The sequence below is a fragment of the Augochlora pura genome, chromosome 10 (genome assembly GCF_028453695.1).
Source record: "Augochlora pura isolate Apur16 chromosome 10, APUR_v2.2.1, whole genome shotgun sequence".
Classification (NCBI taxonomy): Eukaryota; Metazoa; Arthropoda; class Insecta; order Hymenoptera; family Halictidae; genus Augochlora; species Augochlora pura.
The window spans coordinates 28122112-28149567 of NC_135781.1; the positions used below are offsets into that span (position 1 = coordinate 28122112).

At 52.9% G+C, this 27456-nt stretch overlaps 1 protein-coding gene across 2 annotated transcripts in view; it reads left to right on the top strand.

Moving 5' to 3' along the window:
- Sema1a (semaphorin 1a) overlaps window positions 1–27456 on the top strand; it is a 177301-nt gene that overhangs the window by 91932 nt on the left and 57913 nt on the right. The window lies entirely within an intron of this gene.

Here is a 27456-nt window from a genome sequence, read left to right on the forward strand (position 1 = left end):
CCGATTGAACCGGCCAGGGAACGTAAGCTTCGACGAACGCAACGCATCGATTCTTCATCGGGCTCGTTTCGATGACGGACATTTCGCGAAGCATCGACGTCGACGTCGTCGACCGGGCTCGGGCAAGGAATGACAAAAAATTCTGACGGTTCGTCGATCTATACCGCGAATTCTTTTTTACCCCCAGCGTTCGCGTCCACCGCGACGGAAAGTCCGAGAGAGAGAGAGAGAGAGAGAGAGAGAGAGAGAGAGAGAGAGAGACGGGGACACAACGGCTCGATGCTGCGGTGGCCGATGGTTGCGCGAACGGGAGGGTGGGGTCGGGAACGCAAACGAATTGGTTCTCGTTTCGTTGGTCACTGTCGAACACCGGTCGGACAGAAAACGTCCATCCGCGTCGCGGGCTTTGAACCGACCGCGATGAAACGAGACAGAACAAGACGGTATAGACGCGCCGCCACCACCGGTGGTGTGCCGGGCCAACGAGTCAACGCGGCAACGAGGCAACGAGGCAACGAGGCACTTCGTCCCTTTAGCCGACACACAATTTCCCGGGTTGCGTACTCTTCTTCCGCAGTCCTGTGTTTTTCTCGCAACCGGCCGAAAAACAAATTTCGACGGCAACCCGACCGCGATTTCTCCTGATCCCGTTTCTCTTTCCGTCTCGATTCTCCGCCGCCGCCGTCGCGTCGGCTCGGTCCGATTGGAATTGCGAAACGATCGAATTAATAACGCGAAAACGATTTCACGCGATCGAGCGTTGCCGGTGAAAACTCGCCTAGCCCCGAGAGAGAGAGAGAGAGAGAGAGAGAGAGAGAGAGAGAGAGAGAGAGGGAGAGAGAAAGAGAGAGGACTCTTGCCTCTCGAATCGTGTGCGTCGATGGCTCGCCGGCCGCGCGTGTAATAGTTTTCCGCGAATAATGGCCCGATAAATATGCTAATTTCGGTTGCAATTTTATGCCCGCGTTTTGTCGTCGCTCCTATGGAAACGGCCACTCGTAACGGTGCAACTTTGCCACTCGATACTCTCCGCCTGTCGCCGTCGTCGTCGCCGTCGTACGCTGGACCGTTTCGCGGAATTTGTTTCGAGTTTCTCGCGATCATCGAACTTCCCCGTCTGTACGCTAAGCGGGGGATTGCTTTCGAAAAGAATTGTTCTCTGCCCGGCTCGCGACGTAATCTGTGAAATAAGACTGCGCGGCCTGTAAGAGAAAGAGGGAGCTGCCCGGCTGTGGAACGGGAATTAGCAACGATCGCGCGACGCGATACGACATACGTTTCCGCGTTGAACGCTTTCCGGCGAATAAATAGAATGTCGGCGGGCGTGCATTCTAAATTGAATTGGCCCCACGCGTTTTCGTTTCGCTCGGTCCCGCGGACAGGGTTCGAATAGTATTCACCGGAACGATTGTCGCGCGCGCGCAGCTTGTTCGGGTCGCGTTCATGAGAGCGCGGCGCGGCGCGGCGTTGATTTTCGAGACGATTAGCGGGCAACGCGAAACTATTAGCTGCCCCGTAATTATCCTCGTATTGTAACGGCTGCGAGCTATTTGGAAACTTCTCGATGTTGTGTACGCCGTGTAATTTACGTGGCTGCCGACACGTGGCATACTTCCGGCATTAATGCCGAAAATTTCCATATCGCCGTGGTGTGTCGACTATTGATTTTCCAGTCCGCGGCCGAAAGGAACGTCGAACGGTGGTCCCTCTCTCCGTCTGTACATCGACGGAGGAGTGCTTCGGTTCGACGTTCGCGCTTCCGTTGAAAAATGACAACCGAGCTGCACGCGTGCTTTGCGCAACGGTAAATTAACCGTTCGCTCGACGGTTCTCGAGGCAGAGAGAAAAGGCTAGACGGACGCGCGCAGAGGCGGTACGCGAAAGCTCGATATCCACGGTGGACATTGAACTACGCTTCGAACGGCAAGATCGGATTATGTCTGGAAATATAACGGCGGGCATTCGTCGCGTCCATTAAACGCACAGATTTATTAACGGTTGACTCGCTTCATTATTAACCGAGTTTACGTTCGCCCTCGAACGCTCGCCCGGCTCGCTCGCTCGCTCGCTCGTGCGCACGCACGCACGCGTACACACCGAAACCGTCCGTTGTCCGAATTAATTGGAGAGACGCGCGCGCCGGGTTCCGATAATTAATTGGTTTCCTTTGAAACGGATCGGGGCTCGTTCCGCTGCGGATCTGCTTAAATAAGGAAAGGACAGAAAAAAAAGGAACGCCGAGAAAGGAAAGCCGCGACGCGAGCGAAATTCGATTAACCGATTCAAGAGCGATCCCATCGGACGGAAGATCGCGTAATTCGTCAGGAGTCGCCCGGGAAAGAAGCGATACAGTCTCGCGAGCGAACGATCGAATAATTTCGTCTCAGACCCTTCTGTCTGCGCCTCTCTCTCTCTCTCTCTCTCTCTCTTTTCCTCCTTCACTATCTCTCTATCCCCTCCTCTCTCTCTCTTTCTCTCACTCTTTTCCCCTCTGTCCGCCCCTCGATAGACTGCGCCGTGGCCGGTCGATCGGTCGATTAACGCGCAACGTCGCGTTAAGAGAGATTTATTAACAGAATAGTCGGTCGGTGCCGTCGTCGCGGATCGGCGACTGGCCGTCGAGAAAGTAATTAAAGTTTCGTCGCGCATCGCGCCGCTGCCAGCCGCGAAACGAAACTCGTTTCGCAGTCGTCGTAACTGCAATTTACAACGGGGCGCTAACCGGTGTCCCAAACTATGTTTTACATAGTTTAGCAAAGTGCGCCGATATTGGCAGGAAACGTCTCGGCGTGCACGGCTCGTTAGCGTTCAGTTTCGGTGTCGGCGGCGGTCCGCGTTTACGGTTCTCGCGGTACCGGGACAACCGCGAGTAATCGCGATTATAAGGAAACGCGGGACAATGCCGTGGCGAACGCTCGAGGCCCCGGCTTCTGCTTCGGTTTCTGCTCCGGCTTCTGCCTCTGCTTCGGCTTCGGCTTCTGCTCCGGCTCTGGTTCCGATTAAGCCTCGCAGCTCGTACACGAGGCAAACAGCCGGAGCCAGCCGAGGGTAGTGGCCCCTCTTAATTAGTCGCGATTAATCGTTCGGGCCTCGCAACTGGGTTACACGTTACGATGGCTTTGCATGCCACGTCGTAATAGTAAATTCTAATCGAGGAAATTTATATTCCGAGCCGCAGCGTCCTGCGGCGAACTTGGAATTAACCGCGGTGCGTGTTTCCTCGTGTCGTGGCGGGGGATCCCCGAGCCGTGTCCCGTTTCTGCAATCCCGCGAACACTGTTTTTCTTTTTTTTCTCTTTTTTCTCTTTTTTTTCTCGTTCTCTCCGCGGCGCGCGCGCGGAACAAACGAGCAGGGAACGCGACAGGGGTGTACGGTTGCCCGAATCCCACGGCGACGATATTCGATATTCGCGAACGGGCAGGGAGAATTGGGATAAAAGTCATGCGCGAACCGTCCATCAATTCCTCGTAACACGCGGCTACGTTTTTTCCATTTGGCGAAATCAAATAGACATCCCAGAAAGGGACGGGAAGCCGGCGAGCGGAGAACCGGCGCGGGAGGAGACGCGACGAAAGGGGGCGGGGGGGGAAGGCGGAAAAAGGGATAAGCAGACGGCGCGCGGCTGGATAGAGGATGGGGCAGACAGAGGGCGGAATCCTTTCTGCGTCGAGAGAAAAATTAATAATCTACCGTCGAGCAGTTACGGCTGAATCTGGGCCAACTATTTCCACCGGCAACATCGCAAGGGGATTCATCAGTTAAAATGCTCGACAGGCAAAGGCATCTCTCTACCGGCAGCCCCGTTCGCCTCTTCTCCCTTTCCTGCTCCCTCCATCCCTCTCTCTCTCTCTTTCTCTTTCTCTCTCTCGCTCTCTTTCTCTCTCGGCCCTCTTCCCTCGCTCCTCTTTCTCTCCCCACCTTCTGGTCTCGCCAGCTGCTCCCCTCCCCCTTCCTCCGGGCGGACCCGCGGAAAAGGAAAACCTTTTCAATTATCACTCTTTGATCAAAAATACCGCGGCAGGAATTGACGCGGCCGTGCAAGCGAGCAAGCGAGGCGGCGAGCAAGAAGACGAGCAGGGCGGATCAGCGGCAAGCGAGCGAGCGTGCGCGCGCGCTCTGGCTCTCGCTCTCGCTCCTATACACCTCCGGCGTTTGCTGGATTCAGTTTCCGAACGGACGTAATAAAACTCTGTGCAATTACTATCAAAGAATAAGGCAATTAGAAGCGCAGCGCTCTGATTGCATGAATATTAATTTCAGCGACGGGTCCCCGACCGCCGGCACCGTCGCGCGCTCTTTTCGGTTGCGCGATAAAAGGACCGGAAGAAATTCCCCGCGACCGTGTATAACCGCGTTCCGATCGAACGAAGCGACGAGGCGACGAAACGGCGCGAGGGAAACACGCCGCGCGCCAAGGAAATGAAAGCTGTCGCGAACGGGGGGGAGTGGAGGGGGGAGGGGGTGTCGTCGGGCGTCGAGGAATAATTCAATGAAACTTGCAAATGATTTTTTTTCGCCGGGGGATTCATTCAAATATTTTCGTAGCGGCGGAGGGCTCGTCGGATTTCTCTCCGCCTGCCGCCTCCCGGTTTCCACTGTTTGCGAAGAGTTCCCTTTCGCTTTTTAGCCGCTCGCGATCGTCGCGCGCCGATTCCACCGTCGGGCGTGTAAGAATGCGCTTGCGAGCGCATTAAATGCTGTCGCGGGAGAAAGCGATAGCGGGTTTGTAATTGCGCGAGGCGAGGCCGGAACCGACCGACCGTATTTCAGACAACGTTGTTCGAAATAATATTTCAAGTAACGCGTTATTTTATTTCATAATTATTCGCGAGTCTGTGTTCACTTTCGAAATTACGTTATTCGAAATATTATTTTAAACAATGTGTCCCTCCGTTTTATAATTGTGTGAAACGAATGTTTGAGATAATTACGGAATGCTTCCTGGTAATTATACGCTGATCTAATTATTTGGCCCCGGTATGGTTTTGTTCTGACAGCCTCGCTGACATTTCCGCAAGATAACAGTACCGATCTGATTGTGTCAAACGTATTGTGTCCGATAATGGGACAACATTTTTATGAGGAATAATATTTCCCTTCCGCCTTCTGGACTAGTTGAGCGATTAGTTTACTTCGCGATAATATTAGATTTCCCCCGACGAAAATTTCTAAAAAATATACAATTTTAGAAAATACCAAATCGATGTAAAAGTTTCTTAAATAAAATAGTAGTTTGAAAATATTGCTCGGTTTTGTCCATCGACGTTCTTCGCGAAGTACATCAAATACATTGAAATCGAGATCGTCGTATAAAATAATCGTATGATATAGTTAATAATAAAGTAAAAAATTAAATAATTATAGTTAAAAATAATAAAATCATTGATATTTATAAAAATGAATCATTCTATTGCGAATTTGCATTTTTGATCAAATATTCCAATTCAAAAACATAAGATTTTGATAACAATCGTTCTGAATTGTGGCCAACATTTCTTCGATTGACCAAAACGAAGTATATTCTCTATTTTATACATCATAGCGGATACATTATGAATTGATTATCCTTCACAGTATAATTTCTTAGAGGTATCTCTCTCGTCGCTCGAACTTTTCGGGAGATCGTTCGCCGACCGTTAACCAGAAACTACAACGGTCGCAGATCGTCGCGCGCGTAATCTTCGGCGTCGCGAAACACGCTTGCGAGTTACACGCCGGCTCGAGCAAAGTCGCGTTAATCCAGCGCGCAGGGAGCGACGGTGCCGCACTCGTAAATTGTTATCGGCATACGCGACCTCTCGGGGGGATAAATCGTTAATATGTCGTGTACGTGACCCGCCTCGCAGAACGGAACGCGCCGGGAATCGTTGTTCCGGATCCGGTTGTTTTTGGCCACGGCTACGGGGCCCCCCCGATCGGCGATCGAACCTGATCCGGAGATCGAACAACCCTCCTATCGTCGTCCGTTGCCCGTTATCGAATTTCGTTCCCTGTCGCCCCGCGGATCCGCTCTCGTCTAATCGGTCCGCTCTCCCCCAATAAGACCGATTGCAAGATGCGAATATTCACGGTACAGAGAGGGCCGATCGATACTCGAAAGTGCATTAGCCCGGGTACTTTTGGCCGAGCTGTGCAACCCAGATACGGTCGAGCCGGTACCTATTATTCCGAATCGTAAATTGAATCGCGCTCACGCGTTTACATGGCCGCGTCTGCCAGGCCGCGTTACGATCCTCGAGTTTACCGAGCAAAAATTTGGGTCGTCTCGCGTCGCGACAATTTCCGGTTCCGGCTCGGCTCGGCTTCGCTACGGTTTCGGTTCTGTTGTGAGCGATTATTGGACGGTGGATTTTGCTTACATCAAATCACGGTATCTGATTATGAGACATCCCTACAGCACAGCGTTCCATGAACGATCCAGAATGGAGATCGATAACAAATTATTAAATTATACAATTAATTATTCGGTAATGATTCAATTTTTCTGGTAATACGCATCATTAAATCATTTCAAGACTCGCACACTATTTTACCATGCTATCTTCTTACACGCGAAAATAATTCTTACGCAACTTAAAGCAATTTCTGTAGAATCATTTTAACAGCTTTTACAAGTGACAACGTTGTCTTTTGCATAATTTTTATTTTATTTCTCTGTTTGTATTACCTTTTCTCGTATTAAAGAATTTTATCATAGAATAAATGAATGAAATGATATGGACGACATGAAACGAGATCGTGGAATTATGGAGAGGCGTCGCGTAGCGTAGAGTAATCAGTTGCCGGCTGATGGACATAAATTTCCGGTTAATCTATGTAACAGGTTCGATTCGAATTCGCGAGACTCATCCATCGTCGTTTCGCGTTTGCGAATCCTTTTTCCGCGCGCTTCGTTAACGGGCAAGGCGGGGACGCGGCGTCGACGACAGAACGCTGTAAATTTCGAGCCCGGGGTCTGGCCTGGTCGAGGAATCCGCTTGATTAAAGCGAAAATACGAGTCGGTGGGGGCAAGAATCAATCCCTTGGACGGGCGGCGCGTCGAACTCGGGCCGAACTTCGCCGTAATTAATTTCCCCGCGTGTTGCCGTGCACCGGTGAAAAAGCAATCTGCATTCGCTGCGGTGAAAAGTTGGACGTTCTCGTGACTGCGGCCGAACGATTAACCGAGAAAGAAGGAACGGTGTCAATGGTGGACGAGCACGAACACCCGCTCGCGTCTCGGCGCGGCCCGGCCCGGCCCGGCCCGACGAGGCCCGACGCGGCAGTGTGGCAGTGGCATCGGTCGTCGCGATTCTTCGATTACGAAGCGACGACGCGCGGACCTCTCGCTCCCGCACGGAATACACTTTCCGGCAATTTCCCCGGGCTGCTCCAAAGTTTCGCCAACTCTTCGCCCGTAGCCATTCGTTTCTCCGTGGTTCTCCGTGGTCGTTGTTGCTTTTGATTTTCGCCGGTCGTTCGTTCCAACGATCGCGGCACGGGCAGCCCGCGTTCCCCGTTACGCTCTTTGAAATTTTATAGTGGCGTAAAAACAAACTTTTTTTTTTTCTGTTCCTCCCACGGGGTGCACACGGAATCGCGTGTAAAAGATATAAAATTACAATTACATTTCGCGTGTATTGTTTCGCTCGGGGCTAGCAACGGGTACTTTGTCCGGTTCGCGTTCGCCGGCGTAACGCGAAACGACAGGGGAATCGAGCCGATGCGATCGGATCGATCGATAGGGGAGGGGGAGGGGGGTTCTCTCGTTCAACGACTGGATGAAGGTGTCGCGCGTCGATCGCGGGGAACGATCGGTATCGGGGCGTCGAGTGCGCGTTACAGAACGTGCGAAGCAATTTACCAATTAGAGGACGTAATCTCGTTAACTGTAGAGGACTCGAGCAACTTTCGCGGCGCATAGTTGGCCATGATTAATTACGAAGTGTGACTGCTCGGAGTTGTAACGCGGCTTTCGCGATTAATAACAATGCCGTGCAACCAGTCCGCGTTCAACGGTTCTTTCGCGAGAATCGAATTAAACGATCCGGGGAAACGATGCGGCTATTTTCTCGGCGGCTGTCGTTCGGCCGGGCGCGTCCGTGGTTTCTCGTCGGATTCGAGGAGGGCTCTCGTCGACGTAACGAGGCGTCGCCAGGTTCAGCGAAGATGGTTCCGGACTCGGAGGACGCGGCGATCCGTTCCGCTCCGCGCCGATCCGATTCGATGCGATCCGATCCGATGCGATACGATTCGCTCGGTTCGCTCTGTATTCGACAAACGTTCGCTCCTAGGCGGAGTGGTGCATCCCATGGGAGGGCACGCCCGTGTTCCTTTATCGGCCTTGATATTATCCGCGGCGAAACTTCGACTATACCTTCTCCGGATACGGTTTGGTATCGGGCCGAGCGTGTAGCTGCTGCACACAGAGCGCGCGCACACACACACAGGACACACGCGAGACGTTCGAGCGGACGGCTACCTGCGCGTACCTACATCCACCGTCGTTTCCAGAACTATCGACACCACGATCGAGGGACGACATCGGGGGCACGTAGAACGTACGCGCAGGTGCTCGGCGCGAACGTACCAACACTGCGAAAGAGATTTACCGACGCGCGTTTCCAATAACGACGTCTGTCCTCGCGCGAGTCCGAAGAGACCCGCCCCGGTCCCAGAGCCTCGAGAGGAGCGTCGTCGAGATGCATTGAAAAAAATTGCCCGTCCGAAGTCACGATTCGCGGGAGCTTTCTACGGGAATCGAATTCCAACGAGGACGAGCGGAAAGTTCGCCAGCTTTCGGGGGCGAGGCGTCGCCGCGTCCAAGAAATGGCCAGGCTTCGATTCTCGCGACGGCTCGACGCGTCCGCTCCGATTCGAGAATCGCGAGGCGTCGCGTATCGCGAGGCGCGCGCGTCGACGTCGAAGCGCGCGGAAACGCGACGCCGCGGCGTCCGCTGGCCGAGCTCCGGCAGAGTTTCGAAACAACACGGGGCCTGTTTACCCGTAACTCGTTCGGATCCGTACACAATACCGGGAAACTCTGCGGTCGAGAGAGTTTTTCCCCCGGTTCGGGTGAGCGAGGAGCGACGGCCGGCACGCGCGGCCGAAAACGGCGGGAAAACCTCCGCTCGTCCCCGCCCCCCCTCCCCCCCCCCCCCCCCCCCGGTGTTTTCGTGCTCGTCTCCGTCGAAAACAGTGCTCTTTGTCCTGGAAATCGCGGCGATTCGCTGGCCGGAAACGAACCAACTATTCCCCCCCCTCCCCTCCGCCGCCGATGTTTCGCGAGTTCCCCGGAGATTACGAGCGGATTACGGGAACGTCGAAGCGGCGGGAGCGAATCGGGTGAAAATTCGACGGCGGAAGACGGGGAGGGACGGTGAAACCGGGGGGGCCCCGTTCTCGGCGACGCGATCGAGCGGCCTGGGCTGGTTCTTCGACGACGAAATCCGTGGACGACGGAGCCCGCGACCGGAAACGGGGGAGCGAACATTGTTTCCTGGCCGCGCGTTCTTCGCGCTCTTTCGAGGCCTTAATTACCATGAACTGGTTGCCGCGGCGCGGCGGAGAAAAAGAAAAAAAATTCTTAAGAGCCGTTGAGAAATGCCACGGGACAAAAATAGGCCACGTCCCTTTTTCTTTTCACCTGCCTGCAGCAGCCAAGAGCTCGTGGAACTAACGCGGTCGGTTCCGCTGCATAGCCGCCGGTTACATTTCAGACGCGCGGCATCCAGCAATCCGGAACCCAGAACCCGGAACCCGGAATCCGCGCTTTAGACTCTTTCGGGTTCACAGTTATACCTTTCTGCCGAGATATTTGGCTCTCGAACGCACACAGTCTGTCGTCGTTCCGTGGACCTTTTCGCAAACCACGACGGCGAACGGAGAATCTTCAATTCCCCGCGGAATCGCTCGAATTGAGGCTGTTACGAGGCCGACGATATCGATGACGGCAATTTCACCGTCTAAGCGTCGCGCGAATAACTAATCAATTACCGATAGACAAGCGAAGCATCTAGATTTTATTGGAACAATCGAGAAACGTGTTGCCACTTGCAGGCTTCGAAACTGCAGCAGTCGTTTTAGAGGCTTTTTACTAATTCCAATTTTATACATATTCAGGGCGTTGTCGAGGAAATTGAGATCGAAGATGTGTCGTACTCGTGTATACGACCAGCTGTAAAATAAAAATGTAATGGCCAGTCGCGGTACTTGATTCCGGTTTAACAATGTTATTTCTTTAATCTAAGTTTTCTTACCTTTTTATGTTCCACACTTTATTTTTTTGACTGGATACTACGAGGTACTATATGCTGTACTTGTAGAATAAACTATCATTATTATTATTATCATCACTATTATTAATGATACAATGAAATTCATTGGTAAAAAGTGTGCACTATTTTCACTAAAATTCCTGCCTAAGATAACAAAAGATCGCCGAAACAGAGCTCGTTCTTCATCGCGACGATTGCCTCGTGCCGATCGAGGGGTCGATAAAGTCCGACATAGTGGACGCATCCGTGGATATCGCGGAACGATGGTTTCCGTAAAGGTCGTAATCGATCGGATGTTCTTTGCGCGCGCGTTATCTCGCAAAGTGCATTCGTTCGATCGAAGCGCGGGGTCTTGGCGATCGGCGACCCGGGATCCGCCGATCATTCGCCGTTCTTCGCGTCGACGCCGCACCGGCGTCGGGTTAATGGCGATCCTCGGCCGAATACGAGCAATGACCGTGAAATAACGACGAGTATCGTGTAGCGGATCCCTTTAAAACGAATCACGCCGATATTAACGCGTTTACGATACGCCGTTGCACCCGTTTATGCGCGCGTCCGCGTCGTTTCCGGCTTGCGAGCCGTTCTGCTCTTTAAACGCGCCCGAAATCGACGTTGATTCCGATTTACGAGGCACTCGCGATCGTCTGCGACTTTCATAATTATTCCGATCTTGACCTTCGACGGCGTTAAACGTTTCCTAGCGACTTTGCGCAGCTTTACACGAAAAGTTCAACGCGGTTCATGATTTTATTCGACTTTTATGAACATCTGCGCTCTTATTCTTCGAATTGACGTAACCTTGCGTTTTACTCCCTTTTAATCATACAGTATTATATTCTGTAAGCGATCTCTGAGATGGTCGCCGGTCAGGCGGCGCACTATTTATGTTTCCGAGATAAGGAGGTCTCTGTTTGGGTGATGAGATGGTTCATCGAGGGGAGGAGGCCCTTTTTCCGAAGAGAAAGGGCAGTCGAATAAAGATCTTTGAGAAAGAAGCAGCCCACCTAATTCCTCACCTTGTGTCATCTACAATTCATATTATTATGTAATTATATTATATAATTAATGTATAAAATCTAACATGAAGATTTTAATTTCGATATCTTCAAAGTCAACGAAACGAAGCACTTTAAATTTCAATATTTTAATTACACATCTAATATTTTGCATCGCTTCTGTGCAAAGTGCATCTTTACAAAATATGTATCTTAATCGTAAAACGTCGCACAAGTTGTTTTTATTTAACCAAGAACCGTTAGCTCGACACATTCGCAGAAAAGTGTGTACGTTCGAACGACATTCGATGCTCCGACACGACGACCTTTTGTAAAAAGGTAGTCGCGATACGTCACCGAACTCGTTCGAGGAACGCGCTCGCGGAGCGTAGCACAACAATGCCGCGCGAAACGAGCTTAATCTCGCAGCAAGAAGTCCGGACCAAGACGGATTCAGGCTTGCGGATTTTTGCAGATTTGCTGGTCCGCGTCGCGACGCGTCAGCCCGCGCGACGTCTAGCGATTCCTCGGGCGTGCACTTATTTCTCACGCCGCGGCTATTACGTTCGGATCCGGGAACGAATTTAAATAAAACCTTTCATCGAGCAAAGTGGTCCCTTTCGCCCGCGAGGTCGTATCTTGGCGGTTTCGTGCGAGCCGAACCGCGCGACGCGTTGAAAAATCACGGGAGCAACTACTGAGAGAGAGAGAGAGAGAGAGAGAGAGAGAGCTTTCGCTCGCGTTTCGAATAAAACAAACGCCTCGCGATCGCAGTCGGCGAGTTTAAGTGCGCGTGCTCCCCGCGATCTTTATAGTTCCTTTAATAACGGAGTCGCGGCAGGCTCGGAGAGAGGGGGTGGACGCCGAAAGGACTTTTCTTTCCTCTCGGAACGAGCTGGCGCCGCTGTAACGAGTCACGAGTAGCGATGCCAGAGATTTTAATGGGACAATCGCGTTTGCGCCGGGTCTGGGTCCTGTTTTTCCGTGGCCGAAAAACGAAATTGCGATGGTAATTCGTGGCCATAGGGTGTAGAGACCGCGTCGAGAACACGGCGTCGACGTGTGCGACTCGGGACGAAATTCTGTTTCTGAGGGGAGAAACAATCGGTCTCGGGCGTAATTCTGGGCGAGCGAAGCGAGAACGACGCGTCTCTCTTTTCTCCTCACGACTTCTTGATTGGATTCGTCTTTATCGGATCAGGTTACGAGGTCTCTAAACTGTGTCACGAGTTCAGGATGTCGTCGAACTTGACGACGTCGTACAAATTGACTTCGCCACGGATCCGAAGGAATTCGGTTAATTCCGGCTGGAGAGAGCCCTCGCCGCGTCTCTAATCCTTGCCCGCGCGATCGGTTGCGTTCGCCGGCTCGCGAAAGGCGGACCCCCGCGCGCGCGCGCGCCCGTGCCAGGATTTCTTTGACATTTCATTTTCGCATTGGAAACAGACGTTAACTCGAAACGCGATCGCAGCGTGGACCCTCTTCCCGGCTCGGTAACTCGGCGAATTCCGAGCGGTCCGCTTGGGAGGAGAAGTTGGATGGTGTTCGTTCGCGAGGCGCCTCTCATCGCCACCCATCGGCTCCCATCGCCATCCCATCGCCAACCCATCGCCTGTCACCCCTCGCCCCTCGATTAGATTAGTTGCCTCGGGAAACGAGGTTCCAGTTACCGGCGAGGGAAGACCGACTTCCACCTGGATTTTTCCCTTCGCCGCGTGCCGAAATGAAAATTGACGGCAAACAACGCCTTCGCTTTCCCTAAATATTTGCGAATCTCCGAGTCCGTTTCCCACCTTCTTGTCCCGCTGTTTGCGGCGGTGCTGTCATTCATCGTTACCGACGTTATCCGCGCCGGCGAAAGTGCAGTCTCCGCCGGATAGACTCGAGTAGGAGAAAAAAAAAAAGGAAAAAGATCGAGCTCGAGATGCTCCGCGAAAGTTCCGCTCGCGAAACGGGAATTACAACGTCTGCGCGGCGGCGGGCGCAGGATATTACAGGTTTTCGCAATTATGTAGCCGGGGCGGTGGGACGGGGGCGGGCACAGAGGCCGGTAGTATAGATTTTCCAGTCCGTACGAAAATAATTTCGCCGGCCAAACAGCGCGCGTTTATTGCACTGCAAACGATCGTGCTCCAGTTTTTCGCGGCCGGTTTTGTCCGTTTTCTACGGTTCCCTTTGCCCCTTTCGCTCGACTTTTACCTCTTTCTTCGTTCCGCGGCCGGTCGCCGCCTGCTCTCCTCGCGGATTAACTTAATCTCTCTTGTGTCCCCTCCCCCCCCCTCTCTCTCTCTCTTTTGCTTTCCTCTCGCGTTTCGTTTATTTGCATCGTTTATCAACTTCCCTCTCGGCGACGGAAAAAAGTGCGCGCCCGGAGAAGAAAGCCGAGGCGGACGTGAAACGCGAGAGCCGGGAACGGCCGAGATGCGCGCTCCGGCTTCTCGGCGAAACAAAGCCAGCGAAATTTTTTAGCGGTGTCGACGGTGCGGAGGACGGCGGCGGGGGCGGGCGGGCTTTACAAGCTTCGACTTTGAAGTTTCCGCTTGTCCCGCAGCATTGACAGAACCAATAGAGTCGAGGCGTATACGCAAACCGGAGCTAATTTAATATCCGCGTTCCGCTTTGCTACTACGCCCGTTGCCATGCAACGTTTTTTCTCCGGCTCCGATGCGTCGGGTTGACAGCGTCGGGACGACGGAATCTCGGCGCGCGCGGACGGTCGCTAGCTCGCTCGCTCGTCGGATCTCGTGAAAAAAGGCTGCCGATCGTTGGCTGGCCTCTCGGATTCACGGGGCGTGCGTCGATTTTCGACGGGAACACGACCGCGCGAAATTACCGCGATCGGGCCGCAAACTTTAATGCGTTTTCGTTTTAGCTTTTAATTGAAGTAGCTTTAGCGAGCGCGTTGCGGCGGCAGCAATTTCATAGAACCGTGTCGGCCAAATAAATAGAGGAGCCGTCCGTGGCGAGAGCGGAGAGGTCGGCGCGGACGGCTCCGCACCGCTCCGCACCGCTTCGTTCCGCGCCGTGCCGCGCCGTGCCGCGCGCCGCGCGCATGGAGAGACGCCGCCGCGTCGGTAACGCGAATCGATCGCGGCTTGCGAAGATTCGCGAGTGTTGGCCCCCTTTATTTGGTTCCAAGAGCATTAGCGTAACTTCGGCAAATTGATGTTTTTACGTCCGAGGGTGGGCGCGCGCGGGGGCGTGCACGGGGTGTGGGAGACTAATTCAACGAATGGCCGTGTACACCGCTCCGGGATCGGCGGAATAGCGGGCCGACAGAAACCGCTTTTTCTCTGCCCGGTAACGCAAAGCCTTTTCACCGAGGATTCCTGCGCGTCGTTTTTTGACCGGCCCCTTTTGCCTCGCAACCGCAGCCGGTCTCGCAGCAAAGAAACCTTTTCTTCGAATTAAGCAAATGGCGTTGCCCAAGGAAATGCTTTCTCTCTCTCTCCCTCTCCCTCTCTCTCTCTCTCTTTCTTTCTCTTGCATACACTCTCTATCTCATTCTCGAAACGTTTCGCGATTTGTATTCAGCATTGCAGGCACCGTCCTACGATTTCGGCCGGTGACCGCGTCGTACTGTTTCAATGCAATCGACCGATATCCAGTTGAAAGCGAAGAACAGCTTAAGTGGATGGGGTAGCGAAGGAAAGATCTGACTGAAATTACTATCCCGTTGCGCGGGAATGCAAATACGTTGCAGCCGTAGCAGTAGTCGCGATTATTACAATTTAATTTATTATTAACAGACTTAGTCCTTTTGCATACTTAAGCGTATAAGATACTGAACAAAAGAATGTGCAGACTACAATTTACAACTTAAAATATACCATTCATAATTCTTTATTGACAGTAATACTATTTAACAATGCTCGAAACGTGGTCGAAACGGTACAGCAGTCTCAAGTATATTTGTAAAAAATTTGCATCATGTACGTTTCGCGATACAAATCCTGCCAGGTTTCATCACCTGTATCGACCGGCAACCATTCTCGAAAGTTGATTTAATCGGTCGTCGCTGCGGCTTGCAAGGCTTTGACGCGGCGCTCTTTGCAAATTGTTTGTCGAATTAACGCTGTAACCTAACGGGATCCGCGGGTAATCGCGATCGACGACCCCCGGCGGCCGTGTTCACGTTCTTTCCTAGTCGGTCTACCGAAAACTGATACGAGTGTCCCGCTAATCCATTTGTAAATAACGAGCGGTTAAATACCAGGCGTCGGGTTCGCGCGGTAATATCGATAATCGGGGATTTTCCCGAGCGCCGGATGATTTGTGTATGATCGATTATTTATCGGGCGTGGATGCGGCGACGCGGTTTCGCGATTCTCGCCGGATCGGAAACCCGGGGGTTTCGCGTTCAAGTAAATAAGCGTTGATGTAGGACCCTCGGCCGTGTCGGTGTCGCGACGTAACGCGACGCGCGTTCCATCGCGATAATCGAATTTCGTATTAATTCGACGAGTTGCGCGCGGCGAATTTCGAGGGTGTTTCGCCGCGCGTCGTCGTCGTCGTGCCAGCACGCGCGGCAAGGAGGAGTCACCTTCCCCCGCCGCCGCGCCGCGTCGCGGTATCTCTCGAACAGCTCGTTCGCCGACTCTCCCGGCGACCAACTCGATTCCATTGAGAACAAGCTCGCGGGACCAGAGATTAGAAGGCAGCGCGGCGGTAGCCCCGTTTTCGAGCCAAAGATAATTTCGTTCGTGAAAGCCGGCGGTGCCCCCCGGGGGATGGCAGCCGCGGATCTCCCGGAAACGCGGGGGAACGGCCCGGAAACGTTTTCTTTATTTCGCCGAAAGTGGCTCGGCGAAGTCCTCTCTTCTTCGCTTCCGACTCTCGACCGTCCTCGAACTGCCGCGCTACCGGAATTCGGTATCGGCTCGCTATCGAGTCGCGGCAGCTGCGTTCTTAAGAAATTTCTCCGCGGGGGCAACTTCTCCCTCGGCGGCGGAAGGCAGTCCAATGTTCGGTGCCCTTTCCGTCCCGCGCGTCGCTTCCCTCGTCGGCCTTTTTTGTACAGGGCGAGTTGGAGCGTGCGCGCGCGCGCGCGAGCGCCTCGTAATTTGCCTTTCGTGCACGAGGGGGTGAGAGGCGGAGGGAAACTTTTTCCAATCTCGTGAGCCGCGAGAGCATCGGGAAGCGAGGGTGGGGGAGAAAGAGAGAGAGAGAGAGAGAGGGAGAGAGATGCGGAAGCGGAGGCCCGAAGAGGTTCGTGGGAACGCTGTTACTGTCTCGGAAACGTCGCCGAGCGTTTGTTAAATTGAGTTTCAAGCTATCGTCCCGCTGGCGCAGCTACGTACGCTCGGAACGTGATCCTCCGACTTGGAACGAGTTTAATCTTTCCGGGCTGCAGCTGCACGGCTGGCTAACAAATGCAGTTGTATCCAGGTAATGGGGCTGTAAATTATCGGCAACGCGATCGACTGACTCCGAGCCGTTCGGGAACCCTATCGCGGCCGTAACATTCGGCAGCGAGAGCCTTTCCGGCCCTTCCGGCGCGGCGCGGCGTGGACGGAAAAGGGGGCGTTCGATCGAGGCCGCGACGAAATTTACGCAACCCGGAGTGTTCGCGAAGGTCGTTCGTCGTTCGGCCTCGGTCCGGTTATCGAGCAAACGCGACGACGTTGCTCGACGCTCTCGCTCCTCCGTGCAATCGTGGGAAGAGCAGCAGCAGCACGCGAGGGTGCGAGAAAGGAAATAACGTTTCTTCCCGCGCGTGGATGGCTGCGTTTCGGTGGGCGGGGACGAAAGAGAAGAGAAACGGGATTTCTCTTGACACAGCCCGATTCCCTCCGACACGATTTTCCAAGGTCTCCGGACTTACAATGTAATTCGAGAGAAAGAAGTCGCGGTATCGGTGGCAGCCACGGGAAAAGAAAGAGAGAAACGAGCGCTCGGAGTGGATGAAAAGAAAAGCACCGGCGCGCCGGTAGCGAGAAGGAAAATTGAAGGGGGGAGAAAAAAACGAACGCGCGACTCTCTCTCCGCGGGACAAAGAGAACGGCCAAGGAATCGTTCTCGAGCGGGCGCCTCCTTTTCTTCCTCGCTCGCTCTCCCTGTTCTTCGCAACCCTCGCTCGGGCGTACTAGCGCGCTCGCGCGCGCCAAGTCCCGGCAATCGCGTTACCCTCGAGAACGGGCCGATTTCTCGCGAGAAATCGTCTCGGATTCGCCGGAGAACGGGATTCCGCTCCGCGAACGACACTCGGCGAGATCTTCTCGCCGAATAGCGGGCGCGCGAGAAAACGTTGGCTGGCGCCGAGACTGCGGGGATTCTCGGCGGATCAAACGCGCGGGAGTCGGGACGGGGTAGCGGGGAGTCGAGTCGAGCCGAGCCGAGCCGAGTTAAACGCGGTCCCGCTTCGACAAAACACCCCGGCCAAGTTGCACACGCTGAAACGTGTGCCGGCACTTCCCTAATTAACTGCGAGCGCTTGGAAAGGTGTACGAAAAGAAGGGAGCGCGACTAAAAGGGGGCCGGGGGAAAACAAAGCGGGACGAAGGCGGAAAGTACCCGGCGCGGGTGAAAATGCAAGAAAAGAGACCGGCGAACCGAGCGGGGGGAAGGAGGGACGGCGTAAGCAGCGGTAGCTCGAAAAAAAACACACCGGCTACGCGCCGAGTGTAAGTTTCGCTCGGATTTCCAGCGCTGAAGTCGCTGCTTTGCTTCGAGGCCCGAGCGTAGAAACGATTGTTGACCGAGCCGCGCGACGAACGCTCTCCTCCCGGCGACATAATCCGCGGGTGCACGGTAAAACTGCAGCGAGTTCGTTAATTAATCGACCAACGACGAATTCTCGTAATTGAAACTGAAATTCTGAAATTGCATCTTACTGATCGCGGGTCTTTGCAGAGAATAGAAATAATCCGCGTCGCTTGGATGAAACATAAATCGCATGGAACTATCTTTCCTCTTTTAGCAACATTAATTGGTTCAATTTTGTATTTGATTCCATCCATTATTCTCATAAATATGAGAAAAATTCATGAATCTTTCGTTTAAAAAAGAAAAAAAAATTGGCACAAGTCGCACTTTAAAAAGACTCCAGCCGATGCATTAATTAAACCGTGGCATATAGGAGTTACGTATATATGAGGACGAAATGAGAGAAAATTATGCAATTGGGAACGTTATAATGCGATGCATTAGCGATAAGAAGTTTAAGCGAGAATATCTGGGAAGCGAAAACACGGGAACGTGGTGGCTCGTCGTCGCAGCCTCAGAAATAATTTCAATTAGTCTCGGCGAGCTATCGACCGGAGCCGGGCGTAATCTTCTCGCGAGCGCGGAAAATTTGGCATACGAATTTAGACATCCGAGGAACGCAACGCGGTCTATTCGAAATCCTCCGCCGCAAATTTCTGCCGGGCCGGCCGGGGCACCTGCGACAAAAGCCGCGAACGCCGACTGCCGACTGCAAGGGGCCAGGAGCCTGGCGCGCTCGTATATTTGAACGCGAGCGTTTCGGGGCTGCTCTCGGGCTTTGTCTCGCTGCATTAACTCGATACGCCTGCGTTCGCCCAGTAAACGCGACATTGCTCGCAAATTCGTTCGTAAATTCCAATTCGCTGTGAAAAATTGCTACCGGTTGGCCCGGGGGTGCGGGCGAGGACAATGGGGGCGGTAGCAAAGAGAATAGAGAGAGAGAGAGCGTCGCGCGAAATAGTCGCGCGGCCGTGGGAAGGAGCCGTTGGGGCCGATTGGACGGGGGAACGCGGCGCCGAAAATTAAAAGAGGACACGAAGACGGCTCGCGACAGAATCGTTGTTCAAAGCGCACTCGAGGCTCGCGGTTGAAGGGAGGCTCGTGATCGACTGCAAATACCTTGACCCAATTCTCGCCTCGGCTCGGCTCGGCTCGGCTCGACGTTACAGCTGCTTTTTATTTGCACTTGCTTTACGCGAGGAGAACCTCCCGACCGGAAGGGAGGAAGGGGGATTTCGAGATCGAGGCCAACAGAGACGCGGAGAAAGAAACGAAATAATTAAAAGCGTTCGGTCGATTGCTCCGGAGCGATCACGGTGAAAACGCCGCCGCGTTTCCCCCGACGAGAGGGTAACTCGTCGTATAACACCTTTGTACACAAATCTGCCGCCGCATCTCGGCGCGGTGGCGCATCGATGATGCGGAGACAACGGCCGATCGATGCGTCGCGCGCCGGTGTGCCGGTGTGGGTTCGTTTCTTCCAGCTGCCTCGCGCCTCCCCTGACCCGAAATTCGCCGGGTCCAATTAATCTCGCTGCTACGGACTATGGAAACTCTTGCCCGGAATCATCGTTTTCTCTCCGGTCGAATCCTTTTTGTTCCCGTCCGCGTTTTTAATCAGGACGTCCCGATTCCGGGAAGAACCGGCGAACGAAACGAATTGCCTTCGTTAAAAGTTCGCGACCACTGCCATAAATAGATGTATAGATTGGTTGCGGAAGGAGACTGTTCTCTGCATACACGACTCGCGACATACGACGGATAGCACGCGGTTCGCCCAGGACAGAAGCGTACCATTGAACCGTTTCGGTCGGGTCAAATATTCTTCTACCGACTGGTATTTATATATCGATGTTTACAATTGCCGTTCCCGTTTTATTCCAGACGCGGTCCAGTATTGATAAAGAATATATTTGCGCTGCGAGTCTGGGCATCGGTCGCTGCATCTCGATATTCTTTACGAAAAAGTAGTAATCTAGTCGTCGTAAAAAATCATTAATTTGAGAGATATGTTAATTTTGTTACGTTTTTGGAAATTTTAAGATTATGTTTAATTTGAAATTAGTATCGTCTCAATGTATCTCTCTCGAAACCACTTAATATCATTTCACATATTTTTCGCCACGCGTAACAGTAACAACGTAAATTCAGATGACAATACATGTCGACTGTTAGAAATAACTATAAATCGCTTTCATAAAGGTCGATAAACTGATTGTATATCAATACTGCAGGACATCGACCGTCCTAACACAAAAAACCCATATGTAAACCTTTGTGCACATATAAACAGACCGCGCCGAACAGAGCTAGACAGAAGCGTACGAAAACTCCTTTGTAATACATTGACCTCAGAATACAGTTATTAAAATCCATTTCAGAGTTCTTCATTAACCCTTTCGCGCGGGTCATCATTAACCCTACGGGCGGGTTCTCCGCCGCGGTACTTCTGCTGAACGGAGCGCCGCGACATCACTGCACGCTACGCAACGCCGATCGTCAGCGAGAATGCCGCGGCGGAGAACCCATGCTGCTGAGACTGATTGCCGAGGTACATCGATTGCTAAGCAGTTTGTTTATTCAGTTGTTAGCAGTAAATGATGCAAAAAACATTATCAGTGTATGCCCAGAGTCAGAAACTTGCGTAAAACGGTTGAACGCAATAGATCATTGGCATCTGGCGGAGAGCCACTAAAGTGGCCTGTAGTACCTCAGTGGCATCTTATGAAAGGCCACTATAGTGGCCCGTAGTAGCGAAAGGGTTAAAATCCATTTCAGAGTTCTTCATTAAAATACCCTGCACCATAATTTAACATCGACCCACCCTGTACATGGTTTATTCGACCGTACCTTTGTACCAGGATCGACCCTATAACGTGTTTAGGCCCATCTTGTCGCGGCGTAGCGTGCATCGCGCGACGCGACTCGTTTTCTTTCCGATTTCTCGTCCCGTTTGCGGAAGTAGGTTCTAACCTTCGGTGGCTTGCCGGCTCCTGCGCATGAAAATGCATCAGCCGGGAATTGAATATTTATCGTATAAATTTAAATGATTAATCCGTGGCCGCCTCGGCCTGCGATCGCGAAGAACCATCTTCGAGCGGTCGAGCGGTCGAGCGAGCGAGCGGCAGAGCTGCCGAAGAATAGTCGAGACTCTCCCAGAGAGTATTCTCCGCCGACGATTAGTCCAATAAGCGACGTTAATCGAGATACGTCGCGTCCGTGCTCGATCCGCGAGCGAAGAGGGCCGCGCAGCGCCCGGGAAGAGGTCTGTCGCCGTGGCACGCGGAATGCCGGTTGCATTCCAGCGTTTGCACGGCGAAACGGCCCTCGAGACTTTTTCAATTTTGCCGGATGGCGAGCAGCGGCGGCGGCGGCGGCGTCGGCGAGGGAAAAATATAAATTTCTCCATTGGCAAACCTCGGGAGTTCGGCCTTTCCCCCGGTGCCCCAGCCAATTATCGTAAAAAATGCGGCGAACGACGACGGTCCGGGGGAAAGGCAACGAAGATCCTCGGACAAACCTCTGGTAGCTTGCCAAACGTTGACAAACGCGATTCAATCCCTTTTTCCGTCTCCCTTTTCGCGACGAGCACTCGTAATTGGTTGCCGACCCGGGTTGCAGACTCGCGCCGCGCCGCGCCGCGCCGTTCCGATTTGTTACGGAAAATCGACGCGCTGATCCGTGGAAAACGGAGAAAAATAAGGTACCGCGCCGCCGCCGTCGCGCCCCGAGAAATATTCAACGATACGAATAAGGTTGCCGGGACGAATCCTATCTTCTCGCTTCGCTCAGCCGCGCGACGCTCCTCGGAAGAGGGAGAGAGTGTTACCCTAGATTTCAGCGACTCTCAAAGGGTTGCGTCGCAAACCGGCTGGCAAAGTTTTCCGAGGAAGGCGCGTTACGCGTCGCGGTTCGATGAGAATTCATAAGCCAGAAGCGTCTCTCGTTACCCGCATACTTCGACGATAAATAATTCGATCGATGTGCCGGCGTGCGACGGAGAGAAACAAGGAGCGCGGGAAGAGAGAGAGAGGTCGCCGGGAAGCGCAGCAGCCGGTTCGCGAATAAATTTTAACAAACAGTCCATTCTCCAATCCTTTCTGCGGCCTCTCTCTCTCTCTCTCTCTCTCTCTCTCTCTCTCTCTCGTCCTCTCCCGCTCGCCGTTTTTCCCTCTGTATACATTTAATAATCATAATCATTATCGTAACGAGCTAGCTGAATGGAGAGCGTTTCAGTTATACGGCCGAGCATTCGAAGCTTTGAAATGCCTTAACGAATCGGTGCTCATCGGATAGAAGGGAAAAATAAAGCGACAGTCGGAAGCTGCTGCAGCACGGTTATAAAACCTGAAATTTTGCGAACCAATATGGCCCCCCTCTGTCTCTATAAACTCGAGAAAATCCCCCCGGAACGACCCGACCAGGTTGCGACCTACGGAACAGCGTCGTTCCAAAAAATCGTCGGAGAGAATCGGTCATCGAGCAGCAGCGTGGTTGGTGCAAGGTCTTACGGCGAGAGAACACCGTCGTAAGCCGTGGCAAAAATGCGACCCCCTGGAGATTCGCAACGGCGATACGGCTCTCGGCCGGCGTTGCCGGGAATTATCTTCGAATTTCCCGAGATCAAACGGCGCGAACCGGGCTCCCGCTTACGTTCCCGGCGAGCCGGGAAATTTACGGAGCCTCGGACAATCCTATCTTCGAATTTGGAAATTTCGCGAGGCGCGACTCGCCTCGTAAATCGTGACGTACGATATTACCATCCCGCGGCTCCCGACGAATTCGATGAATTCGTCGAACACCGCCGGCGCGGGCGCGGCGCGGCCTCGGCCCCGGGAACGTGCAGGTTCTCGGTTCGCAAAGCCGCGCGCGCGCGGGCGCGATGCATTGGCTGGAAGAAAAGGAAAGTACGGGGAGAAAATTCTCGGTATCTAAGAGGGATTTTCATAGGAATCGCGATAAGATTCCGGGGAAGGAGGGAATATATCGGGGTTCTCGTTGAGATTCGCGGAGATAGAACAGGGGCCGCCGCGCCGTATCGCCCGGGGAATTATCTTCGAATTTCGCGAGATGAAACGGCGTGACCGGGTTACTCGGCTATATTCGATTCTCGCGGCGAACTTGGAAAATTTACGCGTTCCCTCGGGCGGCGCGCGCTGCAGACTGCCGGGCTGCCGACTGCCGACTGCCGTCTGCAGCGCCTGTCCGACCAGAGAGACCGGGGAAACGCCGGCGAGACAAGGTACGCGCGCGGGGCTTTTGAAAATTCCGGCCAAAGGGAGTTTCCGCGATATATACCGGTGCGCGTCGATTCCCAAGTTTTCCATCGGGTCGAGAAACGCGCGCGCGAGTCGCGCGAACCTCCGGATTTCTCCAATTTCCAGCGAGCTTCTCAAAGAGATTTACCTGCTGCGAGCGGAATGCATAATATCCACAATAAGACCGACGGCCGTATAAACATCGATCGTGTCCCGTCTCTGGGGAAAAACTTCCTCGATTCGTCGAGGATTTTTTCCGTTGCCCGGACAACGATCGGGATCCTCGACGAGGAATAATTACGACGCTCGAGACGCGATCCTGAAAATTCAAATGCAGCATCCTCGACGATTACACGGCTGCGTGGCTGAGTTATCGCTGGAACACGCTGTCCGGTCACGGTCCGGTAAAATCCTACCGTATTCAGCTCGCCGTGTGTCAGTACTCTGCCGTTTTTGGTCTCATCAAGTATAGTGATAATTCACTGTACTTGCCAAACACCGCTACAGCCTTTTTAATTTTAGTGTACACGTAAATGAAGCATATTATGCGATTAAATTTATATTTTATCGTATAATTTAAAATGTATTTTCTGAACCCCGGTATCACGCTCAAATAAATCTTATAAAATAATAAATAGACTGCGGATCCTTATGCAAAACGTTATTTATAACAGATACAGGTTAGATAGAAAATTCTTTCCTATAATTATTTTTAATAAGTTGGAAATAATATAACAATATCCTTGAATTCTTCTAATGTCTATACATCTTTGTACTTCGCTATTCGTTTCTGTTATGAATGCATAAAATCCGCCGACTATTGAATAATAAACGATACAAAAATATTTTGCATAGCTGTAAAAATGACCGGTGGTGGAGAAGCTTTGATTTCGATCGTTGCCAAACAGTGGCCGGTATGAAACAGGAACAACGGCGCGTCTGATATAAACACCGATAGAAATGAACGAACGAAGGGAAGAATATTTGCCCGGAACGGGATCGGCGCGATAGCGTGTTCCGACCGCCGCGATGCCGTGGAACAGTGCCGGGTGATCCCCGGAGCCAACAGCCGAAGAATCCCCGGCACGCAATCTCGTTGCGGGGAATTTTTCCCCAATACCGGCGGGCCTTGCCCCGTCGTTCGAACAGCGAAATTCAAGTCGACAGACTCGTCTCCCTTTATCGGGATTCGAATCCCGGGGGAACGATTAAGACGGATCGCGAGTACCGAGTAGAAAATATCTCTGCGCTCTCTGCGAATGAAATCCGCTCGATTATCGATCGACGACGACGACGACGACGACGACGACGCGAGACGGACGATGGACGATAATACCTGTTTCGCGTAACGGCGCGACGACACTAAACCAGGAAAGCAGGTTGCGCCGCTCGAAAGCGAGTCCGGCAGAGTGGACGGTTTATCGGCGGTGTTAACGGCTCGACGCTCGTAACCTCGTAGCTCCTATTCCGGTATTCTCGTATTTTAATTAACTCTAATTCGAGACTAGGTAACCTCTGGTTCGGCGGTCAGGACGGTCGCCCGAGGACAAAGTGAAATAATGCCTGGTTTCCTCGGCCGGTCCTCGACGGGTCCTCGACGGGTCCTCGACGGCCACGCGTCCGAATTTATATCACGGGCCGGACACGAGGACGACGTCGCGCGTCACGAAAGCAACGTATGTATATTCATTTGCACGGATCCTAGCCGCCGCCGCCTGCCTGCCTGCCTACCTGGCACGGCTCGGTTCTCCTGACCATTTACCCTGCTGTCGTTGCCACGGATCGTACGACCCCCGCATGTAAACGGTTTGTAACGATTTAGAACGTCCTGCCGCACGCTACGTGTACTTGTCGCGTTCGCGTTCGCGCGAATCCGCCCTGCCCAGCGCCGATCGGTGCGCGCCCCGCGACTTGTAACTCTCTCTCTCCGCGAACTTTCGGACGCATAAATTTGTTCGGCGCGGGTAATTAACTGCACGGAGGACGATTTTCGACCGGGGCGGGGGGGAACTTGGCTGCCTCGAGTTTCGCGGAACGGAAAGCGAGAGCGCGGGACGACCGCGCGGGAATTAACGTGTACAAATAATTAGCGGGATCGCCGTTGCTCGATTTATCGCCGGCAGTCCCGGTCCAGACACCGGCTCCGAATAATTTTCCCCGGGAACACGTTGTTCTTTGTCCGCCGATATAAAACGACCTGCGACAACACAATCCCGGGGACTCGGCGCGGAGGGGCTCGTAATTTCTCGCGGAACGAACGCATCCAGCCGCGAATCGGCCGTGGCGAGGCGACGGTAAATATTTTCGCGGTAGTCGGCGCACGCTCGGTTTACACTCGGAGTTACTTAATTACGATTTCTCGTTAGAGCAATCGCGCGGAGAGAGATTAAATATCCGCGTGCCGCGCGTCTGCCGCGGAAGTGCGCGAGCGTAGAACGAATTTTCTATGCTCGGTAGTTTCTCTGCTCCATGGCGGAGGCAACGCGCGCGCGTTCCCCCAGCTCCAGCCGGGCTAAAACTTTCGGGCTGCGTCTGAATTATTTTCGGTATCGCTCCACGGAGGGAAGCTAATTCCAACGATTGCTCCGCGCGATTCCAGTTGACGAACGACTGGCTCTTACCTGCCTTTACAGCCGAGTTTTGCTATCTCTCCGTCGCGTCGCGCCGCGAGCCAAAAACCGCTCGAAAACGGTCAAAATATTTTACGGCTCGAGTCGGACGCTGCTCAGTTTTACGATAAAATGATCTTAACAACAAGTAAACTTAGTTTAGCGAAACTATATTTTCCATTGGCAATGGTAAACGTAAGATATAAATATTCAATGTACAATCCACTTGTGGTATTAGCTAATTTTTACGTGTCACTTGTTAGTCTTAAAAATGTGGAATGTAAATAAAAATAATTTTTACGCGTTACTTGTACGTCTTAAAAATGTGGAATGTAAATAAAAATATTTAGTTGCGTGCCGTACAGTAAAAATGAATACCGTCGAAATGAAATTTTGCAGAATTCGGATCCGCGGACTTCCATCAGCATTTAATTAAATTCGGAAAACGACAGCGCCGTAAATAGTAAATTTACATTTTAGTTGATTTTTCGGCTCCTTTGTGATCGCGCGCGGTCGCGTTAATAATTAAAAACATAGCGCACGCGAAAGGTCCAATCAACCGTTTTAATTTCGAGGACAATCGTAGAAACCCCCGCGGTCCCGCGGCGCGTGTCCAGCGTATTTTGGTCGAGGAAGTCGCGTCGCCGTGGCAGGAACGCCGCGCGATCGGTAGATATCGATTATGCAATTTAGCGGCGACGGGAAGGAGGCGGCTCAGTCGACCGCGGATTAGGACGAATCCTTGACGATTTTCACGCAACGTAATCCCACCGCCCTCGAATAATCTAATTTGCCAGGGAACGATCCCCTGCCACGAGGAGAGGAGCGGCGTGTCCTCGCGAGCGCCGGCTGTATCCCAAACACGGAACATCCACCCCCGCGTCGTGCTCCACGGTTTTTCGATTGCTCGTTAAATCGGCCGCGAACCGATTTAACGGCGATTCGGGTTTCGATAACTCCGCCGATTCGAGCCATCCTAACCCCGTTACCGACCGATAAAAACGAAAAAAAAAAACAAAATCGATTCCGAAGTCACCATAAGTGGCCCGACGCGGAACGACGCCCAGCCGTTAGTTTTTTTTTTCCACGAGTCATCGATCGATCATTCCAGCCTGCGAACAAACAGACATTCAATTTCGAATCGGACCGGCTTCGCGCTGTTACGATCTTCGAAACGGTGCGCGTCCGTCGCGTGGCCATCCGCGGCGGCTCGTGCAGCTTTGTTCCGAGGCCGATCGATTCGCGTTACAAACGACCGGCGGAGCGAAAGAAACGGGAAACTTGTACGGAATTTAATGGGTCCGTCCACGCGTGTTCACCTCGTTCGCTCGCTCTCTCTCTCTCTCTCTCTCTCTCTCTCTCTCTCTCTCTTTCTTTCTCTCTCGGGGTCGCGTATCATGGCGGCTGCGGATGATCGGAGAGAGGAAGTTGGGCCCCGCGTTTAGGACTTGTTCAGTCGGACGCGGCAAGTCTGGCAGAAGAGAGTCGACTTGTGTCGACGTGTTTTGACGCGTTCCGACGCGTCTCGCGTGCAGGAAGACACGTACAAGTATAGGAGCAATCGCAGCCAGCGCCGGTGGCGCCACGGCGCGGCGTGTTATTGATCGGCACCCCTTTTCGCTACCCCT